Raw genomic sequence first — 26856 nt, 5'->3', positions numbered from 1 at the left:
AAGGCAAGCCTCGAATAGACATCATCCAGTACATCCAAAACAGGGGTATAGCCAGAGGTCTGTGCTGAGGTAACCAAAGAAATTCCCTAAGTCTTTTCTTGGAATCTGAAAAGTCTTGGCCTTCCCAATGGAAGTGTTCCCTCAAAGTGTGCAAGGTTTCCCCAAAAGAAAAATCCTCAGGAGGGGATACAGAAGGAATGGACTGTTCTGCATCCTAATCCTCAAAAGGGGAGTAAGAGTGTTCCTCTGCATCAGAATGTTCTGATAAAATGGATCCCTGATCAGAAGAGGGAGATTCTTCCTCCACTCTGGGTCTCTTGTCAGGAGGGGGCTGAGAACCTCTGATAAGAGTAATTAAATCCTCAGCCATTTTAAGCATTTGTTTCTTAGGCATGGGTCCAGGAGATGGGCCCTGTGCAACAGGCCTCGTGGGATGCCTGGCTGCTTTGGATTTAGTAAAAGCCTTTATTGAAAAAGAAGATGAGGGCCTAAATACACCATGGGTGCAGGTGGACCTGTCCACATTAGTAGTCTCGACATTAGCAGGGGCTTCGGTTGTAGTCTGTGAAAGGGCCGAGGACCCAGCGGTCTCGGGTACAGAGAACCCCGCCAAAGGAGTGTCGTCGGTAGTCAGGGACTGCAAAGGCATCTCGCTGAGAACCGGACCACGTGTAGCCTGTTTTGGCGTGGTGTCGGCGGGGACTGCGGGTCTCACATGTCGGTCCTTTTCCTTGCGTTTTTTGGACAAAACGGTAGTCGGAGTGTCCGACGACATCTTATAATCAAAAGCTTTACCAAAGTAGTGTTGGGCGAACTCCGCCCGACGCTTGATAGTGCGTTTATTGAAGGTAGCGCAAAAGCGACAGCCCGAGATGTCGTGGTCTGGGCCCAAACAAGGTATGCAACGGGAATGGAAATCCTTATGTGGTATTTGCTTCCCACAATAAATACAATTATTAACTTTTTCTGACATCGGTCTGAGGCAAGAAAAGTTTCTAACGGGTACTTAGCTTTAAAGAAGACTTCGGTTCCAATTTTTTTTCGTAATTCAGGAGCTGGCCGACCGGCACTTGCGAACTGCTTCTGCTTCGGGCACCGCGCGGCAAAAAAGACTGAAGAACATGGCGTCGGCTGTGTCTTATATACTCTGGCCTTACTGACGTCAGAAGAGTAAGCGACGACAACCGACGCCGGACCAAGACTTTGGAATTCGGCCGACCGAGGGACCGCCTGACGGCTGAAAACCCGTCTGTGATTACTGCAGCTCTATGCACGATGAACATCATTTAAAGGTATATAGATACAATAAAAATGCAACCACAATAAAATACATGGCATTTCCTATCTAAATAAAAAGAATGTACAAATTCAATATATAGTTTATAGACCACACGAACACATAACATAACTAAGGGTCTATTCTTCAGGATGGGTCTCATAGGTGCACGGTCATTAAGGCCATGCCCTCCATTCGCTCTTAATCTAACAATCCAGTTGGCCTCTAAATTCTCAGTCTGAGACCTAATATCACCACGCCTATGATTCTCATAACATATTCCTAACACCATAAATTTAAAAGTATGTTGGTCGTGCGTCTCTTTAACATGTTTTGCTACGGCATTAAATGGACTACCCTTCTTAATGTGATAAATGTGTTCCTTTATTCTATCTCTTAGCAATCTGTCAGTTTTGCCCATGGAGAATTTATTACATACTTGACAAGTAGCGAGATAAACTACATGCAAACTACTGCACCTAGCACTAGTTCTTAGTTCATATATCACGCCTGTATCAGGATGTTTAAATTCCCTGTCCAGAATGATGAAATTACAAACTTGGCACCTACCACACGGTCTGGTCCCTGGTGTATCTATGGTCCTAATTTCATCTTTAGGTGTGCATAGTCGTCTCCTTAATGATTTTTCTTGTAGGTGAACTGTGGATGTATTCCTACAAGATTACTCACTTGTTTATCAGATGTTAAAATATTCCAGTGCTTACTTATGATGTCAGTATACTGTCTTATGTTCCTTGAGAAACTGAAACACATTCTAAGTGGCTGCTGGTTTTGCTTCTTATAATCCCCATTATGAATAACGTCTCCTTCAGACTCGGAGAAGTAAGGCTTAGCTCTACTGTGTGTCTAAGGTTCTTTACTGTTACTATATTGTTATTAAGTTGTTGATCATAACCTCTCTCTATTAATTTTGTGCTTATCAATTCCATTTGTTCTTTAAAATCATCTTCCATAGCATTCAATCTGGAAGTTCTATAAACCTGGTTGTGTGCAACATTCCTAAAGGTGTACTGAGGATGCATACTGTCCTACCTTAATAGGCTATTCACATGGCATTCCTTCCTGAACATTTTGGTATTCAGTGTGCCATTAGATTCTTGTATGATGGAAACATCCAAGAAACTGATTTCAGTATAGGACCAATTTACAGTAAACCTAAGGAATTGTGTGGAAGCATTAATGTAGTCCACAAAATTCATCAAATGCTCCGGTGACCCCCTCCATAAAAGGAAGAGGTCATCTACGAACCTTCGAAAGAATAATATGTCATCCTTAAATGCACCCTTAACCAATATATCTTGTTCCCATTTTGACATAACAGCGTTTGCATAACTGTTAGCACATGATGTTCCCATGGCTACTCTGTTACATTGCCAATAAATTTTATCCCTGAAACAAACACATTATTCTCTAGCACCAACCTTAGTAGTATCCTTATCAGAGTTACCATGTCACTGTCATATTCTGTAGTTTCAAGCATCAGTTCAACCACATTATTGATCCCAATATCATTTGGAATGACAGTGAAAAGTGACACCACATCAAGAGTAACTAATAACATTTGTTGCTCCTGTGGTGGTTGTTCTCTTTCACAAGTAAACTTATACAGGTCTCTAATGAAGTGCTCAGTATCTTTCAGAATATAAGCTGACCGACCTATAAGCTTCCTAAGAAATTTCTCTGTGTAAATAGATATTGATTCCATACACCAATTGCTTCTGGCCACAATGGGCCTCATAGGATGATTCTCCCTATTTTTATGTATTTTGGGGAGTCCTTGAATCATAGGGGTGGTAGGATTAAATATAAGAAAGTACCTCAACAGATCTTCATCTAGGAGACACATCCTAGCTGTCTCTCTTAATTCATTGTGCACATGTTCAATCATTCTTTTAACTTGTGATGGTGTAATAATTTTATAAAATTTATCATCATTCAATAATGTAAACATTCTTCTGTCGTAATCTTTTCTATCTAATATCACAATCTGTCCCCCCTTATCTGCAGGACGTATCATAATCAATGGGTTCAAATGCAAGTTCGTTAATGCTGTAAATTCATTCGTGGTTAAATTATACCATTTACTATTAAATGAACGAATTTTCTGTGCATGGTATACCCTATAAGCGTCTTCTAGGCATAACTGCTCAAAAGCATGAACCAAGGGATTTAATTTAGGTAAGAACAGACTGGGTTTCTTAAATACAAAATTTGTATTTTCATCATTGTTGGAATACATTATTTTCAACAAGTCGCTGATTCTGATATCACTAAATTTGTATTTGATATCAAACTGTTCACACGAAACTTGATGTTGAAAATAATGTATTCCAACAATGATGAAAATGAAGATTTTGTATTTAAGAAACCCAGTCTGTTCTTACCTAAATTAAATCCCTCGGTTCATGCATTTGAGCAGTTATGCCTAGAAGACGCTTATAGGGTATACCTTGCACAGAAAATTAATTCATATAATAGTAAATGGTAAGAATGAATTTACAGCATTAACTAACTTGCAAATGAACCCATTGATTATGATACGTCCTGCAGATAAGGGGGGACAGATTGTGATATTAGATAGAAAAGATTACGATAGAAGAATGTTTACATTATTGAATGATGATAAATTTTATAAAATTATTACACCATCACAAGTTAAAAGAATGATTGAACATGTGCACAATGAATTAAGAGAGACAGCTAGGATGGGTCTCCTAGATGAAGATCTGTTGAGGTACTTTCTTATATTTAATCCTACCACCCCTATGATTCAAGGGCTCCCCAAAATACATAAAAATAGGGAGAATCATCCTATGAGGCCCATTGTGGCCGGAAGCAATTGGTGTACGGAATCAATATCTATTTACACGGAGAAATTTCTTAGGAAGCTTATAGGTCGGTCAACTTATATTCTGAAAGATACTGAGCACTTCATTAGAGACCTGTATAAGTTTACTTGTGAAAGAGAACAACCACCGCAGGAACAAGAAATGTTATTAGTTACTCTTGATGTGGTGTCACTTTTCACTGTCATTCCAAATGATATTGGGATCAATAATGTGGTTGAATTGATGCTTGAAACTACAGAATATTACAGTGACATGGTAACTTTGATAAGGATACTACAAAGGTTGGTGCTAGAGGTAAGTGTGCGATTGTGTGAACGTAAGGGTTAGGGCGGGTTAGGTGAGTTAGGGTTAGGGCGCGGGTCAGGTAAGTGTGCGATCGTGTGGACATGAGAGGTAGGGCGCAGGTGAGGTGATTGCGCGATAGTGACGGACCTTAGGGTTAGGAGTTGGGTTAAAGTAAGTGGATAGTTAGTGGTGTATGTATAGTTTAGTGTACGGTTAGTTGTAAGAGTTTAGGTGTATGTGTGTGGATTGCTGTTTGTTTGGTGTGCTTATGTTGTGTGTACATGTTTTGGAACAGCAAATTTTTTCCCTAGGAAAAAATTCGCTTTTCTGTATGTTCGATGTTTTAAATTTTCGATTAATAGGATTCGATATTAGAACACTCGAAATTTTGAAAGTTCGGTGTTCTAATATAGACCCGATATCCATTTGTCATCACATGATTTACCTAACCAATCGCAGGAAAAAATGTGTTTTGTTTCAATCACATACACTGCTTAAAACATCAACAATGGTAATAAAATGTATACAAACTTATGCTGGCAAATTTATGACTGAAAAAACTTACGAAACCAGGAATTACACAGAAAAAACTAAAATAATTAAGTTCAACTCTTGTTATATGAGTGGCTTTACTTTCAAAACACCTTAAATTGATGTCATTACTGGGCCAAGGTGGTACAATGATTATGAAACACCAGTTACCAGGAGTTTCTTTACTACAAAGCTCCTTCCCTGTCACCTATTCTAATGGCTACAGGTAAATAAATCCAGCAGATGAAAGAGAAACCTCTTAACGTTTGGTACTTTATGTATTATGTTTGCACACTGCAGTAACCTACTCTTGTGCTCAATCACGTAAACATGTTCATACATCCTAACCTGAACTCTTCCACTAAATTTTCCTAATGCAGAATACTTTGTAACAAAGGCAGCAATGTAAACTACATAGGCAGTAAACAAAGTAAAATACCTTGACTCTAGTGTAGTCTTTTAAATAAGACAATAATGTGTCAATTAAAAACATAACTGCAGCCATTCTGAGACTGGTACTTGTACGTACCCACTCCCTTCTACCAATGCATTGTTTGCTCCCTTGCAGGTGACTCAAAAACTGATTAAGCGTTGATCTCCTTTTAGTAATGAAAACAGTGTTACAGCCAATACTAGCGTAAATATCCAAATTTACTGACAAAATTCTCAAACTAATAACTTTTTATACCACCACTACTAGCTACACTATAAGTTAATGACATTGCAGTGCTCCACGTACTGGAAACAGAGGCATTACCTTTTCCAGCTACATTAGAGTCTGGATTTTTGCCTGATTTTGGTAATGCACCCTGTTCAATAACTTCTAAGTCATATCCAGTAACTAAGTTATGTATGCCAACATTATATCATCTTTGGACTCCTATAAGCTCATTTAACTTAATGCATTGGCTTTTCATATCAGCTTTGATCTATGCAATATACATATTACTATAAAGCAGTCTTGACTTGCTAGCCTTACTACCCATGTTTTCATAACTAATGTTTGTATAAAACAAGTTCTTACTTCCAGACTCATATACTAGCACATCAGGTTATACTGTGCAAGTCAATATTCATAGCAAAATTATTCACAAAAAAACTGTGAAGCTATTGAAATATACTAAGAATTCATCTAACTGCTCAGTGCTACTTTGTACACCAAAAACAAGTCATCAATAAAGTGACACTGAAATGCTACATAACAGAATAACCATTATTTTAACAACCTTCATCCCCCTGACAGACTACCAAACTGGCATAGTTGGGAGTTACTGAGGCTCACATAGCAATCCCTTTAATTAAAGAAAAATATTGTCCTTGAACATAAAAAAAGGTTCATCACAGCATAATCAATACATTTCTCAGGGAAATGAGCTTCAATATAATTAAAAGCTCTACTGATCACAAGAATATTACTAATACATTATATACTTGTATCACAACATATTGATGTGTCCAAAGCTTTAATATCAAAGGTTACCAACAAATCACGGAGTGCAAGGCATATTTCAGTTTGTCAATAAAATGCAAGGAACCCTTAAAATAAAATAAGAAGTTATGTACCTACCATAACGTTCCATGTTAGTTGTCTTCTTCTCGCCTTCTTTCTTGCTGGATGGGTTCGGAGCCGATCCTCGGCTCCTGCCAAAACTAAAGCTCGAGAGCTAATTCCACCGGCTCGAGGCTCCCCTATATCCCACAATGCTAGGCGGTAACTACTCAGATCTCGTTTGATAGCTATACCAAGCAATCCTAGTCTCCATAGAATGGAGTAGGGAAACCCACCTCAAAACAATCTGCGTAAAAGGTATCGCAGACCGCAGTAAGGATAAAAGAGGTGGAAGAACGTGTGGGAATGACAACTTCCAGAGGAAGAACACAAACTGAATTCCTGTCGGTCTGTCCAGGCTTGGGGGAAGGAGGGTGGGACGCAAGAAAGAAGGCGAGAAGAAGACAACTAACATGGAACGTTATGGTAGGTACATAACTTCTTAATGTTAAGTTGTCAATCTCGCCTTCATTCTTGCTGGATGGGACCGCATCCCTAGCACCTTATCCCGGGTGGCCTATCGGAACAGACTCTGAGAACAGTGGAACCAAAATTGGCACGGCTTCTGGAAACCATGTCCAATTTGCAAGGGACGGCTTGCACCTGTCACCCCTGGGATTCCGGATATTGGCAAAGGCTCTTGCCACCCCCATAGTGCCTTTTTTAGGCAAGGCTCAAATTCTAAACCTACCACCCTAGAACACAAAAAAGGAAAAAAACTAAGGGTAATGCTGCTCAATGCCAGAAGTCTAAATCTCAAAATGCACGCACTCGAGGCCCTTCTCAGTATGGAGAACATCGATGTCTGTGCTGTGACAGAAACCTGGTTCAAGGCTCCTGAGAGCACCCCAGCGCTATCAGGTTTTACCTCATATCATGCGTTCCGGCCCCAAAATCCGGACAATACCAAGAAAGGAGGGGGTATCCATATTCATCAAGGACACCCACACCTCAAGACTGGTGGCAACGCACGATGCATCGGAGACCATCCAGGTGCAATTAACCATAGGCAAGACTGCTCTGCAAATTGTAGCATGTTACAGGCCACCCTCACAAACTCAGGAAACTCACATGGCCTTCCTGAAAACACTAGAGGGATAAATGTATCACCAAACACCATCATACTAGGTGACTTCAATTACCCTAATATAGACTGGGAACACTACTCAAGCCCAAACACCCTAGCCCAAAAGTTCCTGGAATTCATAAACTCAAATGCCATGGAACAACTAGTCACCATCCCCACAAGAGGAGATAACATACTTGATCTCATCATCACGAACATGGGAGCACAATGTTCAACACGAAGTATACCCCTCACAGGTGAGATCAGATCACAAACTAATCTCGCTGGAGGTCCTCAGCCTCTCCCCCCCTGAAATAAAAAGACCACAGTAAAGAACTTCTCAAAAGCCGACTTCACACTTCTAAAGACTAGTGTGGTCTCCTTTCAGGCCCCGAGCCGGCGGAAAACAATACTCAAGCCGCTGAATCACTTACAAACGCCTTCTACCAGCACCTGCAGGACTGCATGGATAAGGCAATCCCAAGCAAAACAAAGACTCTTTGTACCAAAGGCAAGCGTCCAGTCTGGTGGACCCCAGCCATAAACAAACACTACAACAAAAGGAGGAAGCTACTACAAGATAGAGCAAAATCCTTAAAAGGTAAGACACCCTTGATCACTATAAGTAAAAAACTAAGAGCTCTCATAAAATCATCCAAAGCAAATTTCGAGAGAAAAATAGCTAAAGACTCAAAAGACAATCATAAGGCCTTCTTTAGCTATGTTAGAAACCTAGGAGGAAACTCCCAGATATGCTCAGAACTAGTTCAAAATGATGTGAAGATTACTGATCCTACAGACATTGCCAACATACTGGCTGACAGGTTCAGTGCAAACTTCTCCCCCCCTCCCCAAAAGGAGAGATATCTATACCAAATGAGTGCAGCCCCCCAAACATCTCCAGTGCCCAAGTGAGAACTGCTCTCTCCAAAGCAAAAAACACAGCATCCATGGGACCCAATGGTGTCCCCGGCTGTGTGCTCCACAAACTCAATGAGGAATTAAACCCACAGCTAGGACAGCTGTTTAATCAAAGTCTTACCTCTGGATACGTGCCAGGAGTGGCGCACTGCAACTGTGGTCCCACTTCACAAAGGCGGTGCCTCCACAGACCCTGGAAATTACCGCCCATTAGCTTGACAAGCCTTATCTGCAAAGCCATGGAGAGGATCATAATGGACCTCATAAATAAAGACATAGGGAATTTGCAGACTTTGGATCCAACCCAGTTTGGCTTTGTCAAAGGCAGATCATGCCTTTTAAACTTGGTTGACTTTTGAAACAGTCACCAAAGCCATTGATGAGGAAAGGCAGTCCATACAGCCTACCTCGATCTGGCTAAGGCCTTCGATACAATACCCCACTCGGGTATCATTGAAAAACTCATCAGCTTAAATGTTAACCCATACATCACAAGATGGGTTGCAAACTGGCTGAGTGACAGAACCCACAGGGTCAGAGTTGCTGGCGCCATGTCAGACTCAAAGCCTGTCACAAGTGGTGTCCCACAGGGCTCAGTCCTGGGCCCACTCTTGTTTGGCATCTACTTTTCCAAGTACAAGCAAACACAGGAGGGTTATGGCTGACAAAGTTTGCAGATGACTGCAAACTGGGCCATAGTAGAAAACACATCTGACACAGATATCCTTCAGAAGGGTCTCACAGAAGCGGATAACTGGTGCCAGAGCCACGGCCTAAAGTTAAATGCCAAAAAATGCATAGTCATACCCTTCGGGAAAAACAAGGTTACCCCTAGCTACCAAATAGGTGGCAATCCACTGAGCACAGAAGAAGTTATCAGGGACCTGGGGACCCAGGTTGATAGTAGTCTGTCATTCGACACCCATGTAGCTAAAGTAGTTAGGAAGTCCTTCTACATTGCCCACCTTATCATGAAGGGATTCTCATCTAGATCAAGGAGGTCATAGTCTCCCTTTACTCATCACTCATCAGACCAATGATTGAGTACAATGCCCCATTCGGAATGTATCTGACCCGACACTTGCAGCAGCTGGAGAGGCCACAAAAGTTCCTCACCAAAAGGATAAAGGGTCTCAAAATCTGTCCTATGCTGCCCGACTGAAAGAACTCCAGCTCTATTCAGTCGCACCGCTTGCTCAGAGGTGACCTTTGCCTAACATACAAGGCCATGTCAAACCCAGATTTGATGAATATGCTTCACCTCAAAAATCTAGATCCATCAGAGCCACAAGGGCGGAGACTTAAACCTCGACACGGCTATTAATAGGACGTGCTGGAGGGATAGATTCATCACCCAAAGACTCCCTATGCTGTGGAACAAAATCCCGGTACATGTGAGGCAGAGCACCTCGCTGGCCTTGTTCAAGAGAAATCTTGACCAATGGATGGGAGATCGCAGATATACCCCAGGAATTACCTCAGTGTCACTGCTCGACAGAGGCACAGCAAAATAATGGGTATAGTTCCCCATACTAAAGGGGTGGCGTAAGCCACAAAACAATGGGCTAGGCTTATAAATGCCCTCTGGCAGATAGCCTAGTATGAACCTATGAACCTATGAATGTATGAGGAGAAGCCCAGGTGGCAGCTGCACAAATGGAATCTATTGGCAGCCTATCCTGAAAAGCTACGGATGTAGCTAATGCCCTAGTTGAATGAGCTCTAGGTCTTGAAGGTAGTTTTTGGTGTCTGATCTCATAGATGAAGGTAATTGTAGAGGTGAGCCATCTGGAGAGGGATACTTTAGTAACTGGAAGGCCCAATTTCCCTTCCGCATATGACAGAAACAATTGATTAGATTTCCTGAATTGTTTAGTCCTGTCTAAGTAATATCTAAGTTGGCGATGAACATCCAAAAAATGTAGCTTTTGTTCTGACCTGTTCGAAAAGTTAGGGAAAAAGACAGGGAGATCAATAATTTGGTTTAGGTTTATTAGTACAGAGGGATACCCTGTCTTTGTGAAACACTAAGTAAGGAGGACGACTGCACAGAGCATGGAGTTCAGATACCCTTCTCGCTGAAGTTATAGCTACCAGAAAAAGTGTCTTCCAAGAAAGCAACTTCAGAGAACATGAAGCCGGTTCAAGGGGAAGAATTAAAGATGCCAGAACCAAGTTCAAATCCCATTGAGGCGGGGGATCTTTGATTGGAGGTTTGAGAAGAAATACGCCTTAAAAGGCTTTACAGAGTTTGTGAGCCATGATGCTAGACTCTGAAACACCAACATGAAAATTTGATATGGCAGCCAATTGAACTCTAATGGTAGATGCAGAAGATCCTAAATGAAAGAGTTCTGCTAGAAAGTCTAGAATAGTCTGGATAGGTGCAGTAAAGGGATCTATGTTTCTTGATGTTGCCCAAAAAGAGAAGCGTTTCCATTTGCTACTATAAATCTTCCGGGTAGAGGATTTATGAGAGGCTATCAAGATATCTCGGACCGAGCGAGATATTGAGGGAAGCCTGGCTAAGGTTGGAATCGGAGAAACCACGCTGTGAGGTTTAGAGAAGGCAGAGATTGGTGCAGCTGACCCGATTGGTGGGTTATCAGATCTGGTACTGGGTCCAGATGCCAAGGCTGCTCCAAAAGGTAACGATGAAGAAAGGGAAACCATATCTTTCGAGGCCAGTAAGGGGCAATGAGGATCATTGTCACTCTCAAGGCGATGGCTTTCTGAATTAGTTGAGATATCAGTGGAAAGGGGGGAAAGGCATATAGAAGTCCTCGGGGCCAATCGTGGACTAGAGCGTCTCTGGTGGGATGGCCTGGTAACGGGAAGAGAGTGAAGAAGTCGTGACACTTGCTGTTTTGGGGAGTAGCAAAAAGATCGCAGCAAGGCTGGCCCCATCTTAGGAATACTTCTTCTAGAACTGATTTCTTTAGAGACCACTTGTGGGGCATGAGAATTGCTCTGCTCAATTTGTCTGCAATAACATTGGATTTCCCGGGAATGTGCGTTGCTATAAGAAAACACTGAGAAGAGATCGCCCATTGCCAAAGTCTGAGTGCCTCTCGACATAAAGGGTATGACCTGGTTCCGCCTTGTTTGTTGATGTACCACACTACGGACATGTTGTCCGTTTGAATTGCAATAGTCCCAGTGGGAAGAGAGTCGTGAAGGGCTTGCAACGCTAAAAGCACTGCTCTCATCTCTAAGACGTTTATGTGCAAGTGGCACTCGAAAGGTTGCCACGTGCCCTGGACTGTCCTGCCCTGATAATGCCCCCCCACCCGATCAGGGAGGCGTCTGTTGTCAACGTGGCGACTGGGGGGGGGGGGAGTGAAGGGTCTTCCTCGGAGGAGTTGAGGTGATGTGATCCACCAAGACAGTTGATTCTTGCATGATTGAGTTATCAATATGGTATGGGACATCGGGAGCTGTTGAAAGGACCATTGAGTAAACAGCATCCATTGGAGGATCCTCATGTGAAAGCGAGCTAAGGGGAGAAGGGGAATAGCTGCTGCCATGAGTCCTAACACCTTCAAAACTAGTCTGGCTTTGACTTTGTTGCATTGTAAGAGAAGGGAAACTTGGTTCCGAATGTCTGACACACTCTGCTCTGTGAGTCTGGCTGAAAGATTGAGTGTGTCTAAGATGGCGCCTAGATAATAAATTGACAAGGCGACAAGGCAGATTTTTCGAAATTTATCGAAATGCCTAGAGCTTGGCAAGATTGGATGGTGAAGTCCCTGGATAGAAGAAGCTGATGTCTGGTGGTGGCGGTAAGGAGCCAGTCGTCTAAATATGGAAACACCTGGAATCCTTGGCGTCTCAAGTGAGCGCGACCACTGCCATGCATTTGGTAAACACACGGGGGGCTGTAGTGAGACCAAAGGGCAGGGCCCTGAACTGGTAGTGACTGGCTCCCAGCCTGAAGCGGAGATATCTCCTCGAGCGTCTGTTCATCTTGATGTGGTAGTACGCGTCCTGAAGATCTATCAAGCACATCCAATTGTCCTGACCCAAGAAGGGTAGAATGAACTGTAGCGTGACCATCCGGAATTTTGTTTTCCTGACATACTTGTTTAAGTAGCCGAGATCCAGTATGGGTCTCCAGTCCCCTGTTTTTGGTACCAAAAGAATTTGGAGTAGATTCCGGATCCTTGCTGGTCTGCTGGGACTGATTGGATAGCTCTTTTTGATAGCAGCTTTGAAATTTCTAATGCTGCTTGTTCCCTTAGACCGGGTGGAACATCTGGAAGGGATCTTTTGGGTTGGGATGGGATGTGAACAAAGGGAATTTTGTAACCCTCGGATATTATCGACTGTACCCATTTGTCTTGAGTAAGGGAAAGCCAGGCTTTTGGGTACAGGGATAATCTTCCCCCGACTGCCTCCGAAGATGGACAGCCGGGCAGCCCCTCAGGGATGCTGAAAGGGTTTGTCAGAGAACATTTCTCTGCTACCCTGGTTTTGCGGACGTCCTCTGCCTCTAGGGCGGCATCTATTATTATTATTCCCCCCTCTGCCTCTAGAGGGGAATCGGCCTTGTGCGTCAGATGAGACTCCCTGGGATTATTTGCGGAACCACATCTTTCCTCCCCTCTGACCTTTGGGATAGGGTCTAGAAGGGGTAGAAAAATGGACTCCTACGGCAGAGAGAGTCTTACCTTCTACCTCGCACCTGGTCAATGTATCCTTCACCTGTGGACCAAACAAGGATGATCCATCAAAGGGAGAATTGGTGAAGGACGCCTTGAAAGGGTCCGCAAAGTTACACAGCCGCATCCAGGCGTGACGTCGTAAGGCAACACCTGTGCCTGCAGCTCTACTCGCCCCATCTGCAGCATATGATACCAGCCACATGGAGGAGTTAACGATGGAATTCAGGGTTGCCAACTGGGAGTTCATTGTGTCTTTGAACCCCTCAGCTGTAGGATCCTTTATCAGTTCACCCATATCCTTGAGTAAATCTCTCTGGAGACGAGTGAAGTGGCATAAGTAATTCAGCGAACGCATTGAAAAGGTCGCTGATGAGAACATCTGCTTGCCGTACCTGTCCATGGTCCTAGATTCCTTATTAGGAGGATGGACAGGAACCGAAGGATCAGCTAACTCCTTCTTAGTGGCCGCAGCCACCACCATGGCATCAACAGGGACACCTTTGGATAAAAAAAAATCTTTATCTCTAGGGGCAGTAATAAATTTAGATGGTCTCCTCGGGGTGGGTTCCACTGAATCAGGAGCCGTCCAAGCCTTCCTTGCCACCACTTCCATAAGGGGGTCAAAGGGAGGGGACACCCAGGAGGTAGAAGGGCGAGCCAAACGCCTCAAGATACACTGACTCATCCTCCAAGGGTTAAGGGCTGGCCAGTTCCCCTCTGTTTCAGGATCTCAAGGATGTCAGCAAAGGAGACATCCTCAGAGGGGAACGGGGAACCTTCGATTCCTCTAAGTCAGTGTCAGAGGTGATAGACTCAGGGGAGTCAATGTGCTTCCTCTTGCACTGCCTCTTCCTTGGGGGATCTCCTGCCGGGTCAGGAGAGGCCTCGGAAGAGGAGGAAATTCCCAATGGGGAAACTTGAGGAGTTGGCTCTCTGTGGTCTAAGACAAGGGGGTGAGTAGAAATCACCGCAGGCACTGTAGATGGGGGGGGGGCTGAAGGAGCCGACTGTGGGGCAGAACCTGGTTCTAGCACGCTCCGCATGACCTCGAAGGCACCCCTGTCAGGCAAGGCCAGAGGCCCCCGCTCCGAAGAGACAAGGACCTCCCCCGGCACTGACAGGGACGGCTCCGAAGCCGATGTCGGAGCTGAACTCACCAACGCCGAAGCCCCGAGAGGGAGAGCGGGGTCGGACAAGGGTCCGATGCCACTCGCCCCCTCGGAGCCGACGAGGGAAGCTCGGCGCCGAGATCCCTCCAAGGGGGAGATCGGAGCAGACGACGGAGCCGAAAGGGAAGGTATCGGATCCGACGCACCGACAGCCATGGTTCCGACAAGCCCTGGCTCCGAACTCAAAGGAGTCGGAGGAGGAATGTACTGGGGAACGGAAATAGCCACTGACTGGTGAGTCAGGCTATGCAGCATTTGGGCCAGTGCCTCGGACTTGAGAAGTCTACTCACTACCCTTTGCAAATCATGGTCAGATAACCTGGAAGACCGTGAGGAATGAGTTTTATGGCTCCGTTCAGAAAGGAGAGGGGATCCTGGCGCCGAATGCACGGAGCCGATAGAGGGGGATCTGGACCTCTTCCTAGACTGTGGCTCTGATAAAAGTATCGGAGCCGACGGAGTTTTATCAGTCTTGGCTCCAGCCGGAGCCGAGGTAACAGTATGAGGCTTGGAAACATCGGCTCCAGCCGGAGCCGATGTCGAAGCCGACTTAGTCTTTCCAGCAGTCGACTCTGGAACCGGAGCCGACTGTTTGGAAGTTTTGGAAGGCTTCCCCGACACAGACTGAGTCGGGGGGCCTTCAGGCTTTAATAAGCCCCGCAAGATTAGCTTGTTCTTGCGTTCCTGCAGGACTCTAGGGCTAAAACCATGACAAACAGCACAAGAGTCCTGCAGGTGCACAGGTCCCAGGCAATACACACAAGAAGTGTGACCGTCTGTCAGAGACATTTTCTGACAGCACGAGTCACACTTCTTGAAGCCTGAGACCTTGCCTTTTGACATTGTAAAAAGGAGTGCCTGACACAACACAAACACACTACAGACACACCCTTTACAAAAAAAAAAAAAAAAAAAAATTATTAAATTATTAAATTAAATTATTAAAGGCTAAAACAAGCTACAAACACACACACACAAGCCCTTAACAGAAAAAAAGGACAACTAATTTAGTCACTAATGGACTGGGGGAAGGGCAGGGGCTGAAGGCCTACAAGATAAGGGAAGAAAGGGAAAAAAGACTCGACAAACAGGGGTTGATTGATCTAAATACTTAAATTAAACTAAAAGGTTATGTATGACAACAAAAAAGGGGGTTTTAGAAGTACCTAATAAGGTAAAAGTCTAACTCACCTGCCTGAGCCGGTAGAAAAGCACATCATCAGCTATAGCGGCAAACGAGATCTGGATAGTTACCGCCTAGCATTGTGGGATGTAGGGGAGCCTCGAGCCGGTGGAATTAGCTCTCGAGCTTTAGTTTTGGCCGAACCCATCCAGCAAGAATGAAGGCGAGATTGACAACTTAACATTTCTCATTTTTAATCTTGTTGTACACATCAACAGAAAGAGGTTCTAATTTACATCCCCCCTCCCCCACAGATACTAAAGGTTTCAAGGTGAGGTCATCAACATTCGTGTATACCGTAGGCACTCTGAATAAAACGCTTAATACGGATGTCGATACCTAGAAGAACTCATACTATTCTATGGTTACAAACCCACTATGATTCATTCATTTATCCGTGCAGACACAAATATAAAGGATTTCTCTATGCCATTTTTGTTATTTCTTTGTAGAAGACAGTAACAGACATTGATGTTATCATTTTACTTTCATATACCCTTTTGCTCATTATCTATTTACTAGCCTTCATAAAATGTTGTGACGCCCATGCACTGGCCCAGTAATCAAGAAGCCTAAATCTTCCACCACTGGCAACAGTGGGGGTGTACACAATGGGAGAATGACAAGTACACACACAATAAATTGCAATTTCCCTTAAGAGCACACAGAGATCACAGTCAGTCTGGGGTTGGTTCCTCCCTCTCTCTTCAGATCCCCAATAAGACACCTCACTAGCACAGCTATAAGGCTGAGATCTCAGCCAAGTGGCCAAGCTAAGACCTCCAGCACCCTCTCTGCCCAACCAATGCTTCGTGTCCCTGCCCAAGTAGCTGACACACACACACTTTGAAATTTGATTGATATACAAATACACACACACACACACACACACACACACACACACACACACACACACACACACACCTGGGGAAAGCTGGCATAGGTATGTAGCTATGCCCCCTTTTTGCCCAGACTATAAGGTAGTTCTAGCTGCCACTAGCCACCCTTATCAGTACAATAAGGCCCTTACAAAGGGTGTCCAATCCTACTGTATAATGTTACTATTAATCCAAATGGTAGTCTTACCAAGAGCAAGGCTATTTAGGTGTGGCCTGTACACTGTCACAAAATACATATGCAAGTACCCTAAGAGCTTAAATATGTCTCACAAATATCAGCCACAAAGATAGCTTTAAATATATTTAATAATAAATAATAAAAGAACCAGAAAATACTCAATAAGTCAACACAGTGACTTCAGAGTTCAAAATCACAGGAAATATTTTAAAACAACATTGCAGGACAGTCTCAAATAAATACAGAAAAAGTCTTAAATAATCTTTACTATATTCCTATCTATATCTAAGAGAGATACCATGCCCTAAATCTTACTTACGGAGCAAGTGCAGATGATGATGATGATGATGAGTGGATATTCTTGCTAGGTGCAAAACAAAATGCAAAATGCACAGTCTCTCTCTCTCTCTCTCTCTCTCAGCGAGTTATTACATTAATATCACATTTTACTGCTGGGTTTGTTTGGATGACATCACTTTTTGTCACCTAACTTCAGTTCCCAGACTAAACAGAAAGTTATCAGAATTTTAACATCTCTGTTTTAAAAATACATATCTCTCACATGTTTGTCGGATCTTGGAAGTCATAAAACAATAAAACACTTTACATTTTAAACCAAGTAATTACTTTTCTTTCACGACAATAGAAAAACATGTAGCTCTAGACATTGTGTCTGCTATTGAACTGAAGCTGAGAGAGAACATATTTTGTTTATGGCTCAATTATAAAGTAACTTAACCTCAACTATTCTTAAGTTTTGCAGGTTAATCTTCTATGTTTTAGCAGGGTAAGCTGCTATTACATTCTTGAAGCTCAGTACGTAACATACAGTTCTGTATAAATCAAATCAATATTCACAAATAACATATAATTATTTACAAAATTCCAGATAGCTGGGCTGGCAGTGTCACATCCCCTTCCCCCCATGAATACTCAAGGTAGTTTTTCCAAGTGCCCCTTGAGAAATATTGCTTGAGAGGGTTGAGCCTATCAGGGAATACCTTACCCCATTCCCTGCCTTGAGAGCCCATCTGCGTTGGCATTGCTAACCCCACTGCAGGGCTGCACTATCATATCATATGCTTGCAACCCTAGGCTCCACCTTAGTAACTTGGCATTTTGCTGGCTGGCTCAATGTAGCCATGTTAAGGGAATGCAGTCTGTAACTACAATGAATTTCCTTCCATACAGATAAGGCTGAAGTTTCTGCAGTGCCCACACTATGGCTAGGCATTCCTTTTCTACAGCTGCATAGCATTCCTCCCTGGGTTGGAGTCTACAACCGAGATATACCACTGGGTGCTCTTCTCCATCTGAGGAAACCTGGCTAAGTACAGCCCCCACCCCATGGTTTGAAGCATCCACCTGCACAAATTATTTGCTGTAATCTGGAGCAGCTAACATAGGGGGTACTTCCCAAAGCTCCTTTAAGCTTCTGGAATGCCTGCTCATATGCTGGGGTCCACACTACCTTATCTGGCCTGTTTTTCTTTGTCACATCTGTCAGGGGAGCAGCTATGGTACTATAATGGGGACGAACTTTCTGTAGTATCCTGCTGTCCCTAAGAATGCCCTCACCTGCTTTTTGGTAACAGGGGCAGGCCATGTCTGAATGGATTCCTCTTTGGCAGGTTTTGGCCTGATCTTACCACTCCCCACTCTATGTCCCAGGTAGGAAACCTCTGCCATACCCACCTGACATTTGCTGGGCTTAATGGTCAACCCTGTCCTCTGTAGTCTGCCCAGCACCTCCCTGACATTCTGAAGATGCTCTTGCCAGGAATGGCTGTAGATGGCAATATCATCTAGGTAAGCAAGGGCAAAATTTCCTGCTCCTGCTAGGATACAATCTAACAGACTCTGGAAAGTTGGTGGGGCATTTTTCATCCAAAAGGGCATCTTCATTAACTCATACAAGCCAAAAGGAGTCACAAAGGCTGTCCTCTCTCTAGTTCTGGGAGGCAAGGGCACCTACCAGCAACCCATGGTAAGATACTTAGCCAAATCCAGCTGCTCTAGGGCTTCACCTGTCCTAGGCATGGGGTACGCATCTGTCTATGTGTGACTATTTAATTTATTCTAGTCCACACAGAACCTGGTGCTGCCATCCTTCTTTGGTACCAGCACACTGGGGAGGCCCAGGGACTGCTGGACTCCTGAATTACCCCTGGTTCCAACATCTCCTGTATCTCCTCCCTCAGAGTATGTTTGACTCTCTCTCAGGCAGCATATAATGGGTCTGCTTAATAGACCTTTGGGGTCCTGTATTCACATGGTGCTGCACCAGGTGGGTGCACCCCAGTTTCCCAGTGAACATGTCCCCAAACCCCTGTAACACTGCTAGGATTTCTCAAACCTGGGTAGGAGATAAGTGATGGGACACTGCTAGCCCTTCCACTGAGGTGTCAGTTTGAGTCTCACTGAGGAGATCAGTCACCAGATCCCCCTCACACTCCTCCTGCCATCCACTGCAAATAATCAGCAAAGGGCCTCCCTATCATGGTAAGGTTTCATTATTTCAACATGGTACAATTTGTGTCCCTGCCTCCTGCCTAGCAGTTCTACAATGTAGTTAACATCACTGACCTTCCTTACCACCTTGTAGGGCCCCTCCCAAGCTGCCTGTAGCTTGCTGTGTCTGAGAACCATTACCAGCTGCCCTACAGCATACTCTCTAGCTCGAGCATTCCTGTCATACCCAACCTTTTTCTGCTGCTGGACTTCTGCCAGGCCAAGCCCATGAGTTCCCAAAGCCTTGTCCTGAGGTTTAGGACGTATGCTACAAAGGACTCCTTGTGGGATTCAAACTCACCCTCACACTGATCTTGAATCAAATGTAGAGGTCCCTTCATCCTATGCCCATACAGCAACTCAAAGGGTGAAAAACCTGTGGATTCCTGCAGCACTTCTCTGTAAGCAAACAGATAGAACAAATATTTGTCCCATTCCCCCTTAAACTGGTCTGCAATTGCCGTAGCATGGACTTGAGTGTAGAGCTTAACCTCTCAATAAGACCATTAGTCTGGGGATGGTAGGGGGTGGTCTTCAGGTGCTTCACCCAACAGTACTTCCACACACAAACCAGCAGGTCTGACATGAAATTCACACCTCTGTCAGTCAATATTTCTTTTGGGAAACCTACCCTGCTGAAATTCTCTAAAACACATTTGCCACCTTTTCTGCCACAATGGAGGACAGAGCCACTGCCTCAGGGTGTATCAGGTAGCATGATCTACTACCACTAAGATGTACTTTTTCCCTGTGGAACTTGGGGTACTCACTGACCCCACAATATCCATAGTTCTTAAATGGCTCCTCAATCACAGGCAAAGGCATTAAAGGCGCTTTCACCTTGTCTCTTGCCTTGCCTACCGTTTGGCACTGCTCACAGGTCCTGAAGTACCCTGTTACATCTCTGGAAATCCCAGGCCAATAAAAGTTCTGCATAATACGTCTTGTTGTACGTTTTACACCCATATGATCTGCAAAGTGAATATCATGGGCTATGGTTAGAAGTGCCAGATGGTAGGCTCTGGGCACTACCAACTGCTGTATTCTCTCATCTTCTAACCCTCCCTCAGGGGTCCACTCTCTATACAGTAACCCTTTGTTGCAGTATACAGATTCCCCTTTCCCTTGAGAATCAGGTGCCTCACTGGCTACCTCTCTCAGGCATTGTAATGTAGGTTCTGAGAGCTGAGCCTGCCTCAACTCTCTCTTTGCAACCCTTCCTAGCTCCCCTTCCACAGGAAGTCTGGCATCCTCGGACAGCGGTGCCTCACTGTCAGCCTGGGTACTACTACTCACCTCTGCTCTTGCAGTCACTCTGTCCAAAAGAACATCAGTTACCACAAGCAGCCATGGCTCACCTTCAGTCTCACTGCTACAGGGTAGCTCCCTCCCTGAAGTAACCACCTCACCAGTTCTGGCTGCAAGTGTGCAGACTGTCTGGGTCTCCCCCAGCCTACCAGACACACATGCTTGTCTCCAAGCCTGACTGCATGCACACATGGTACTGCATTATCAAAATCATTCCCTATCAAGACATCTTAAGGGACATCCTCAAAACACCTACTTGCTGGCTTCATTTTCCACCCTCCCAGTCAAGATGAACCCTAGCCAAAGGATTTGGAATGGGGTCCTTCCAGCTTTGACTGGAGTAGACTGCCCAAGCAAATAGTGCTCTTCTTTAACCATTGCAAGCTTCACAATGGTTAGGTCAGAGGCTGTCTCTCTCTTAACAATGGCCTCATTCCCATTTACTAAGATTGGATATAACCTCTTGGTTGTCTCAAGACAACCTACTGCTGGCACTTTGCCATTCTCACTTACTGGCTCCCCAACGTTTTGTTCCCCATCTTGCCTCCATGGACATGTATATGCTACATGGCTCCACTGTTGCATTTGTAACATTTAACCCTTGGTCTTGGATGTGTACTTGGATTAGTGGCTTCCCCTGCTACTGGCCGACTCTATTGGGGCAGTCTGGGCTGCTCACCATGAGTTCCCTTAGACCCATGAGCAGCACTGGGTGCCCCTTTTCTGTGCAGTGATGCCCTGCTTGCTAAGTAGAAGTCCCCTTACTTCCCCAACTCATCTGCAGTATTGCATTGTCTATCAGCTAACCAGATTATCATGTCCTCAGGCAAAGTGCTAAGGGCTTGTTCCCTCACCAAAAGGTCTGCCAGCCCTTCAAATGTGATGATCTGACATCCACTCACCCACTTATGAAAATAAGTGCTTAGTTCAGCAATATATTCACACACACTTTCATCTGCCTTGCGTCTATGCTCATGAAATTTTCTTCTATAAGCTTCAGGTGTTAACGTAAAGCATTCTAACAAACACATTTTGACTGTGTTATAATTTAAGCAATCAGTATCAGACAGTTTAGAAATTGCAGTTACAGCTTTACCATGGAGTAAGGGGGTCAGGAACGGTACCCAGAGCACTTGGTCAATATTATACTGTTTACATGCCCTCTCAAACATATGAATGAAACTATCAAAATTATCCCCCTCTGTAAATTGTGGAAGAAATTACTTTGTTGCTTCTGGGTTCAGTTACTCCCTTCCCCATTACTTCCATGACTCTAGCGAAGAGTTAGCATCTCCTTTTCATGTTGCCTCTGCCTCTTATTCTCCTCAGCTTCCAGGCATCGCAGTTTCTCATTTTCCTCAGCCTCTAGATGTTGCAGTTTCTCATTTTCCTCCGCCTCCAGACATCTCAGTCTCTCTGCTGCCTCTGTTTCCAAACGCTTGGCCTCCAGCTCAAGTCTCTAACTACAGATGGATTTTTAAGTCCTCTGTGGAAAGGTTGAACTGTCCATTTTCTGAGAGTTATACATTCCCAAGGCCAGTCTGATTGTCCTCTAGGTTGCTATCTGTAATGCAGCTGTGACTAAAGCTGCAATCATGTCTGCTTTAGTCAGGTTGGCATGCACCAGTCATTTAGCCTGGCATATCTCAGCCCACTGGCTCCTTGTCAGCTTGCCATACTCCTCTGCTAACATGCTTGTCTGCTCTCCCTGACAAACTAATCTAACAAAAAAAATAAAACAATTGTGATATGAAGTCTGAATGTTCACTGCGTGGCTGATTGAGAGTACAAACACCTTCAGTGACCACTGTACACAAACTACAGGAATTCAATATCCACACCACTACAAGCCAATTAATATGTGACATGGCTATCTCACCACTGTCAACCAATTAATATGTGAATGTGGATATCCCACTACTGCCAACCAATTAATATGACACTCCTGCACACGCCCAGTAATCAAGGAGCCTCAATCCTCACCACTGGCAACAGTGGGGGACCTACACAATGGTAGCATGACAAGTACATACACAGTAAAGTGCAGTTTCCCTTAAGAGCACACAGAGATTACAGTCAGTCTGGGGCTGATTTCTCCTTCTCCCTCCAGATCCCCAATAAGACTTCACACTGGCACAGCTATAGGGTTGAGATCTCAGCCGAGTGGCCAAGCTAAGACCTCCAGCACCCTCTCTGTCCAACCAGTATTTATATCCCTGCCCAAGTAACTGACACACACACTTTGAGATTTGACTGATATACAAACACACACACACACAACTAGGAAAGGTTGGCACAGGTTTACTAGCTATGCCCCCTTTTTGCCAAGACTATAAGGTAGTTCCAACAAATACTAGCCACCCTTATCAGCTACTACAAGGCCCTTACAAGTGTCCAATCCTACTGTATAATGTTACTATTAATCCAAATGGTAGTCTGACCAAGAGTAAAGCTATTTAAGAGTGGCCTGTACACTGTCACCAAATACACATGCAACCACTCTTAAGAGCTTAAATATGTCTCACAAATATCAGCCACAAATATAGGTTTCAACATATTTAATAATAAATAATAAAAGAACCAGAAAATACTCAATAAGTCGGCACAGTAACTTCAGAGTTCAAAATCACAGCAAATATTTTAAAACAACATTGCAGGACAGTCTGAAATAAATACAGAAAACATCTAAACTAATCTTTACTATATCCCTATCTATATCTAAGAGAGATACTATGCCCTAAATCTTACTTACAGAGCAAGTGCAGATGATGATGATGATGAGTGGATGTTCTTGCTTAGTCCAAGACAAAATACAAAATGCACAGTCTCTCTCTGATAGAGTTCTTAAATTAATATCACATTTTAGTGCTGGGTTAGCTTGGATGACATCACTTTTTGTCACCTAACTTCAGTTCCCAGGCTAAACAGAAACTTAACAGAGTTTTAACATCTCTGTGTTAAAAATACATTTCTCTCAGATGTTTGCCAGATCTTGGAAGTCGTAAGACAATAAAACACTTTACATTTTAAACCTAGTAATTACTTTTCTTTCAAGCCAATAGAAAAACTTCTAGATCTAGACATTGTGTCTGCTATTCAACTGAAACTGAGAGATAACATCTTTTCTTTATGGCCCAACTATAAAGTAACTTAACCTCAACTATTCTTAAGTTTTGCAGGTTAATCTTCTATGTTCCAGCAGGGTATGCTGTGGTTACATTCTTGAAGCTCAGTGCATAACATATAGTTCTGTATAAATCATATCAATATTCATAAATGACATAGAAATTATTTACAAAATTCCAGATAGCTGGGCTGGCAGTGTCACAAATGTAATGCAGCATCTTTTCAAGTCATTAAGTTTCTGTTTCTCACTCAGAATAAAACAAAAACTTGTTCCAAGCATTTGTATTTACAAATAACTAATGCCGCTTACATTCAAACTGAATACTTGCAGAATTGGATTCAACTGGTGGTTACAAACTGTGTTTTGGTAAAGTATTTCTCATGCTACCTGCATGGCTACTGACAAAATGTCCAACAAAAACATAAAAATGCCACTGCAGTTAGCTGTGCTCAATAAATCCAAGTAAACAACAAAATAAAAAAGAAAACGGATACTTTCAACTGTTTTAACATAAACAATAAAATAAGTGCAGCAAAGCTTTGGGCTTCCCCTTTCTCATAGCACTGAGAAAGGGGAAGCCGGAAAGCTTTGCTGCACTTATTTTATTGTTTATATTAAAACAGTTGGAGGTATCCCTGTTCTTTTTTATTTTGTTACTGACAAAAAGTACCTTTAAAATTTAACTTGTACGTTTGTAATGGTTTCCACTAGAAGAGCTCACTTATACTGAAGGCACAAAATACAATCCTTTTTCAGTAAAAACATGTCACTGGTTAAAATTCTCAGAGAAAAAAATTGTAGACTTTAAAATGGAAAGCTGCAGAAAAAAAATTCACTGGATATATTTAATTCATTTTGTTCTTTCTGTAGTGCTACCAGGATCCCTGTGTTTTTACTGTTGCTTGTAGTTGTGTTTGTGTGCTCTGGGCCCCTCAACAACCTGTGCTCATGTTCAAGTTGAAGAAACTAGCTCCTGCCTCTGGGGAAAAAAAATTCTATTTTCTCCCTGAACCTTTTCTGATACCTCAGACGTAGTTCTGGGATATGATGAAATGCCAGTGTCCTATTATGTTAATCTAGGAGACCTACGCTGTGGATTTTAAGTGAAAGAGGAGGTTCTAAAAATTATATTCCTTTAGTTGGTTAAAATAGTTACAAGCATTAACTTCTAACTCAACAATTTCTTCCACTGAATAGTTCTCTTACTGATTTAAATTGGCAGATGTTTTGGATGTGTAACACAAAGTGTTTTTTGGAAAAAGATTATTAAATTTTCTTAGGCTGTCATTTTCTTTGTTAAGTTTGATTTGGATAGCTTCCAGTTTTGCCAATATTATTACCATAGTAAAAGCTAATTGCAATTTGTCCAGAAAAACGTTAACATCTATAACAATAACACTTCATTTAGTTTCACAATGATTTATTGACAACTTCAAAGAGCTGAAAGCAGCCAGTTCATTTACCTCATCCCATTTTTATAAATTCTGAAAATTTAGAAACTGTATGTGCATTAGAAACTCTAAGGCCCCTCTTAAACTTCATATTATTTAAACATTCTTTGAAAAAATCCTATCCCATTGCAACTGCTTAATTTTGATTATTTTTTGTTTCTATGTCTCTGACAGTTTTTTTCCCTGAATCAAGCATTACAATAAGAATGTCTACGGGAATTGAATAATAGCTTATTGTTGAAACATAATATCTTTTAAAAATTAATTGATTGGAATGGATACACCACCACTGCGACTTCCACTGGCACCTGCAGTATCATACCCCAAAAGTGTCACCAACTTGGTAGGAAGTTACAGAAGTTTGTACATCACTCTGTCATTCTTGGTCTCTACAAAGTGTTCAAATGAACATCCTTCAACAAAACAAACACACAGCCTGCAATTAATGAAGCCCTGAAGTGTTAAAAAACCTATATCCAACAAAAAGTGCAAGATCACTGTAGTAACGCAACAAAGACATAACCAAGTGATAAAGAACAACCAAAAAACATTCAGTAAGCACTTTTGTCTATCAGTATTTAACTCAACCTTAAGGATGCCTCCAGGCATTGCTCTACGATTAGACTAATGATATCTCTAGGTATCTAACAGTGTCTACGCATATTTACATTAACAACTGCAAAACCATGCTACACACAAGCTACTGAAAAATGTTAAAGCTTACTTGAAGGGCAACACAACTCCCCCGATACTTGACCTTTGTCTATAACAACTAAAGGGATATTAAATGTGCATACACTACTTATCTATGCTGTCATAATTTTCCTGTTTACCTAAATATCTCAACAATCACATAACAGAACTGCTTAGCCTTACATGAAAACTCATACCCGAAAGTACAAAATGCTGCTGAGAGTGCCTGAGTGGTTAGTACTGTACATTTAGAAAACATTACAAAATGAGTATCTGCTGTGTTTATTCTTACAAAACACTGTTTAAATCTTAAAATCTAATGAATGACGTCTACAAAGATCTGCCTGTGCTAAACAGTTTGCCATTTACACATCTTTAGTAGCACTTACAGTTCTACAGATATGAACATTTGTTTGAACTGCGACAAAAACTTGATTTTGACAGAAGGCTAAGGATGCAAAATCTGAAGTGAAGAGGACAGACTTCTAAAGTGTTTGTTATTGGAGGGAATTAGTTAAAAAAAATTCTTCAGATTGAACTTGTAAATGTAAAAGTTACTAAAACTAAATATACAGTGCCATTATGAAATCATGAATAAAAGACCACATTTTTATAATATGACACCTTTCACACCTTTTAAATCTTATGGCATAAAATAACATTATTAAGCATCACAATGACTGCTCTATTGCTTTTGATGCTAGCAACAAAATCTAATAAAGTTTTATATGAAAGGGTCTAACCAAAAATTCATGAAAGGTTTCTAAGTGAATGGAAACTATTTTGGAGATTAAGCCCTTTTCACACAAAGAACAAAATGGCCAAGACACTCAGAGAGGCAAAACCTCCTTGAAAATGTATGACAGTGAAGGATTAAGACTTTCAAGGCATGTGCATGGCAGTTACATACATCTATCAACAAAGCAACTGCGAAGGAAGGAGGAAGAGAGTATGGCATGTAATGGAGCTATGTGGGGGGGGGGCAAGGCTGTTTCATAAGGTGTGGAAATAGGTGTTTGAAGGAAAGCACGAGAGCTGTGGAATCCAGTAATGGAGGTGATGCAAAAGAAATACCATATAGTGAGGCTATATAGTGTCAGCAGACAGGTGAGGGACAGAAGAACACAGGCCAGATACACTGAATGAGATATGCACAAGAAGAGTAAACTAAAAGA

The 26856-nt window shown here is 42.8% G+C and overlaps 1 protein-coding gene across 1 annotated transcript in view; it reads right to left on the bottom strand.

Moving 5' to 3' along the window:
* ZCCHC7 (zinc finger CCHC-type containing 7) overlaps positions 1-26856 on the bottom strand; it is a gene marked incomplete at its 5' end in the record, with an annotated part of 2015093 nt that overhangs the window by 1575457 nt on the left and 412780 nt on the right. The gene's annotated exons all lie outside the window — the stretch shown is intronic.

This window comes from Protopterus annectens, chromosome 17.part0, assembly GCF_019279795.1.
Source record: "Protopterus annectens isolate FY-2018-M chromosome 17.part0, PAN1.0, whole genome shotgun sequence".
In the NCBI taxonomy this organism is placed as follows: Eukaryota; Metazoa; Chordata; order Ceratodontiformes; family Protopteridae; genus Protopterus; species Protopterus annectens.
The sequence above is the reverse complement of the archived record's forward strand: the minus strand, read 5'-3'. Positions and strand labels throughout refer to the sequence as shown.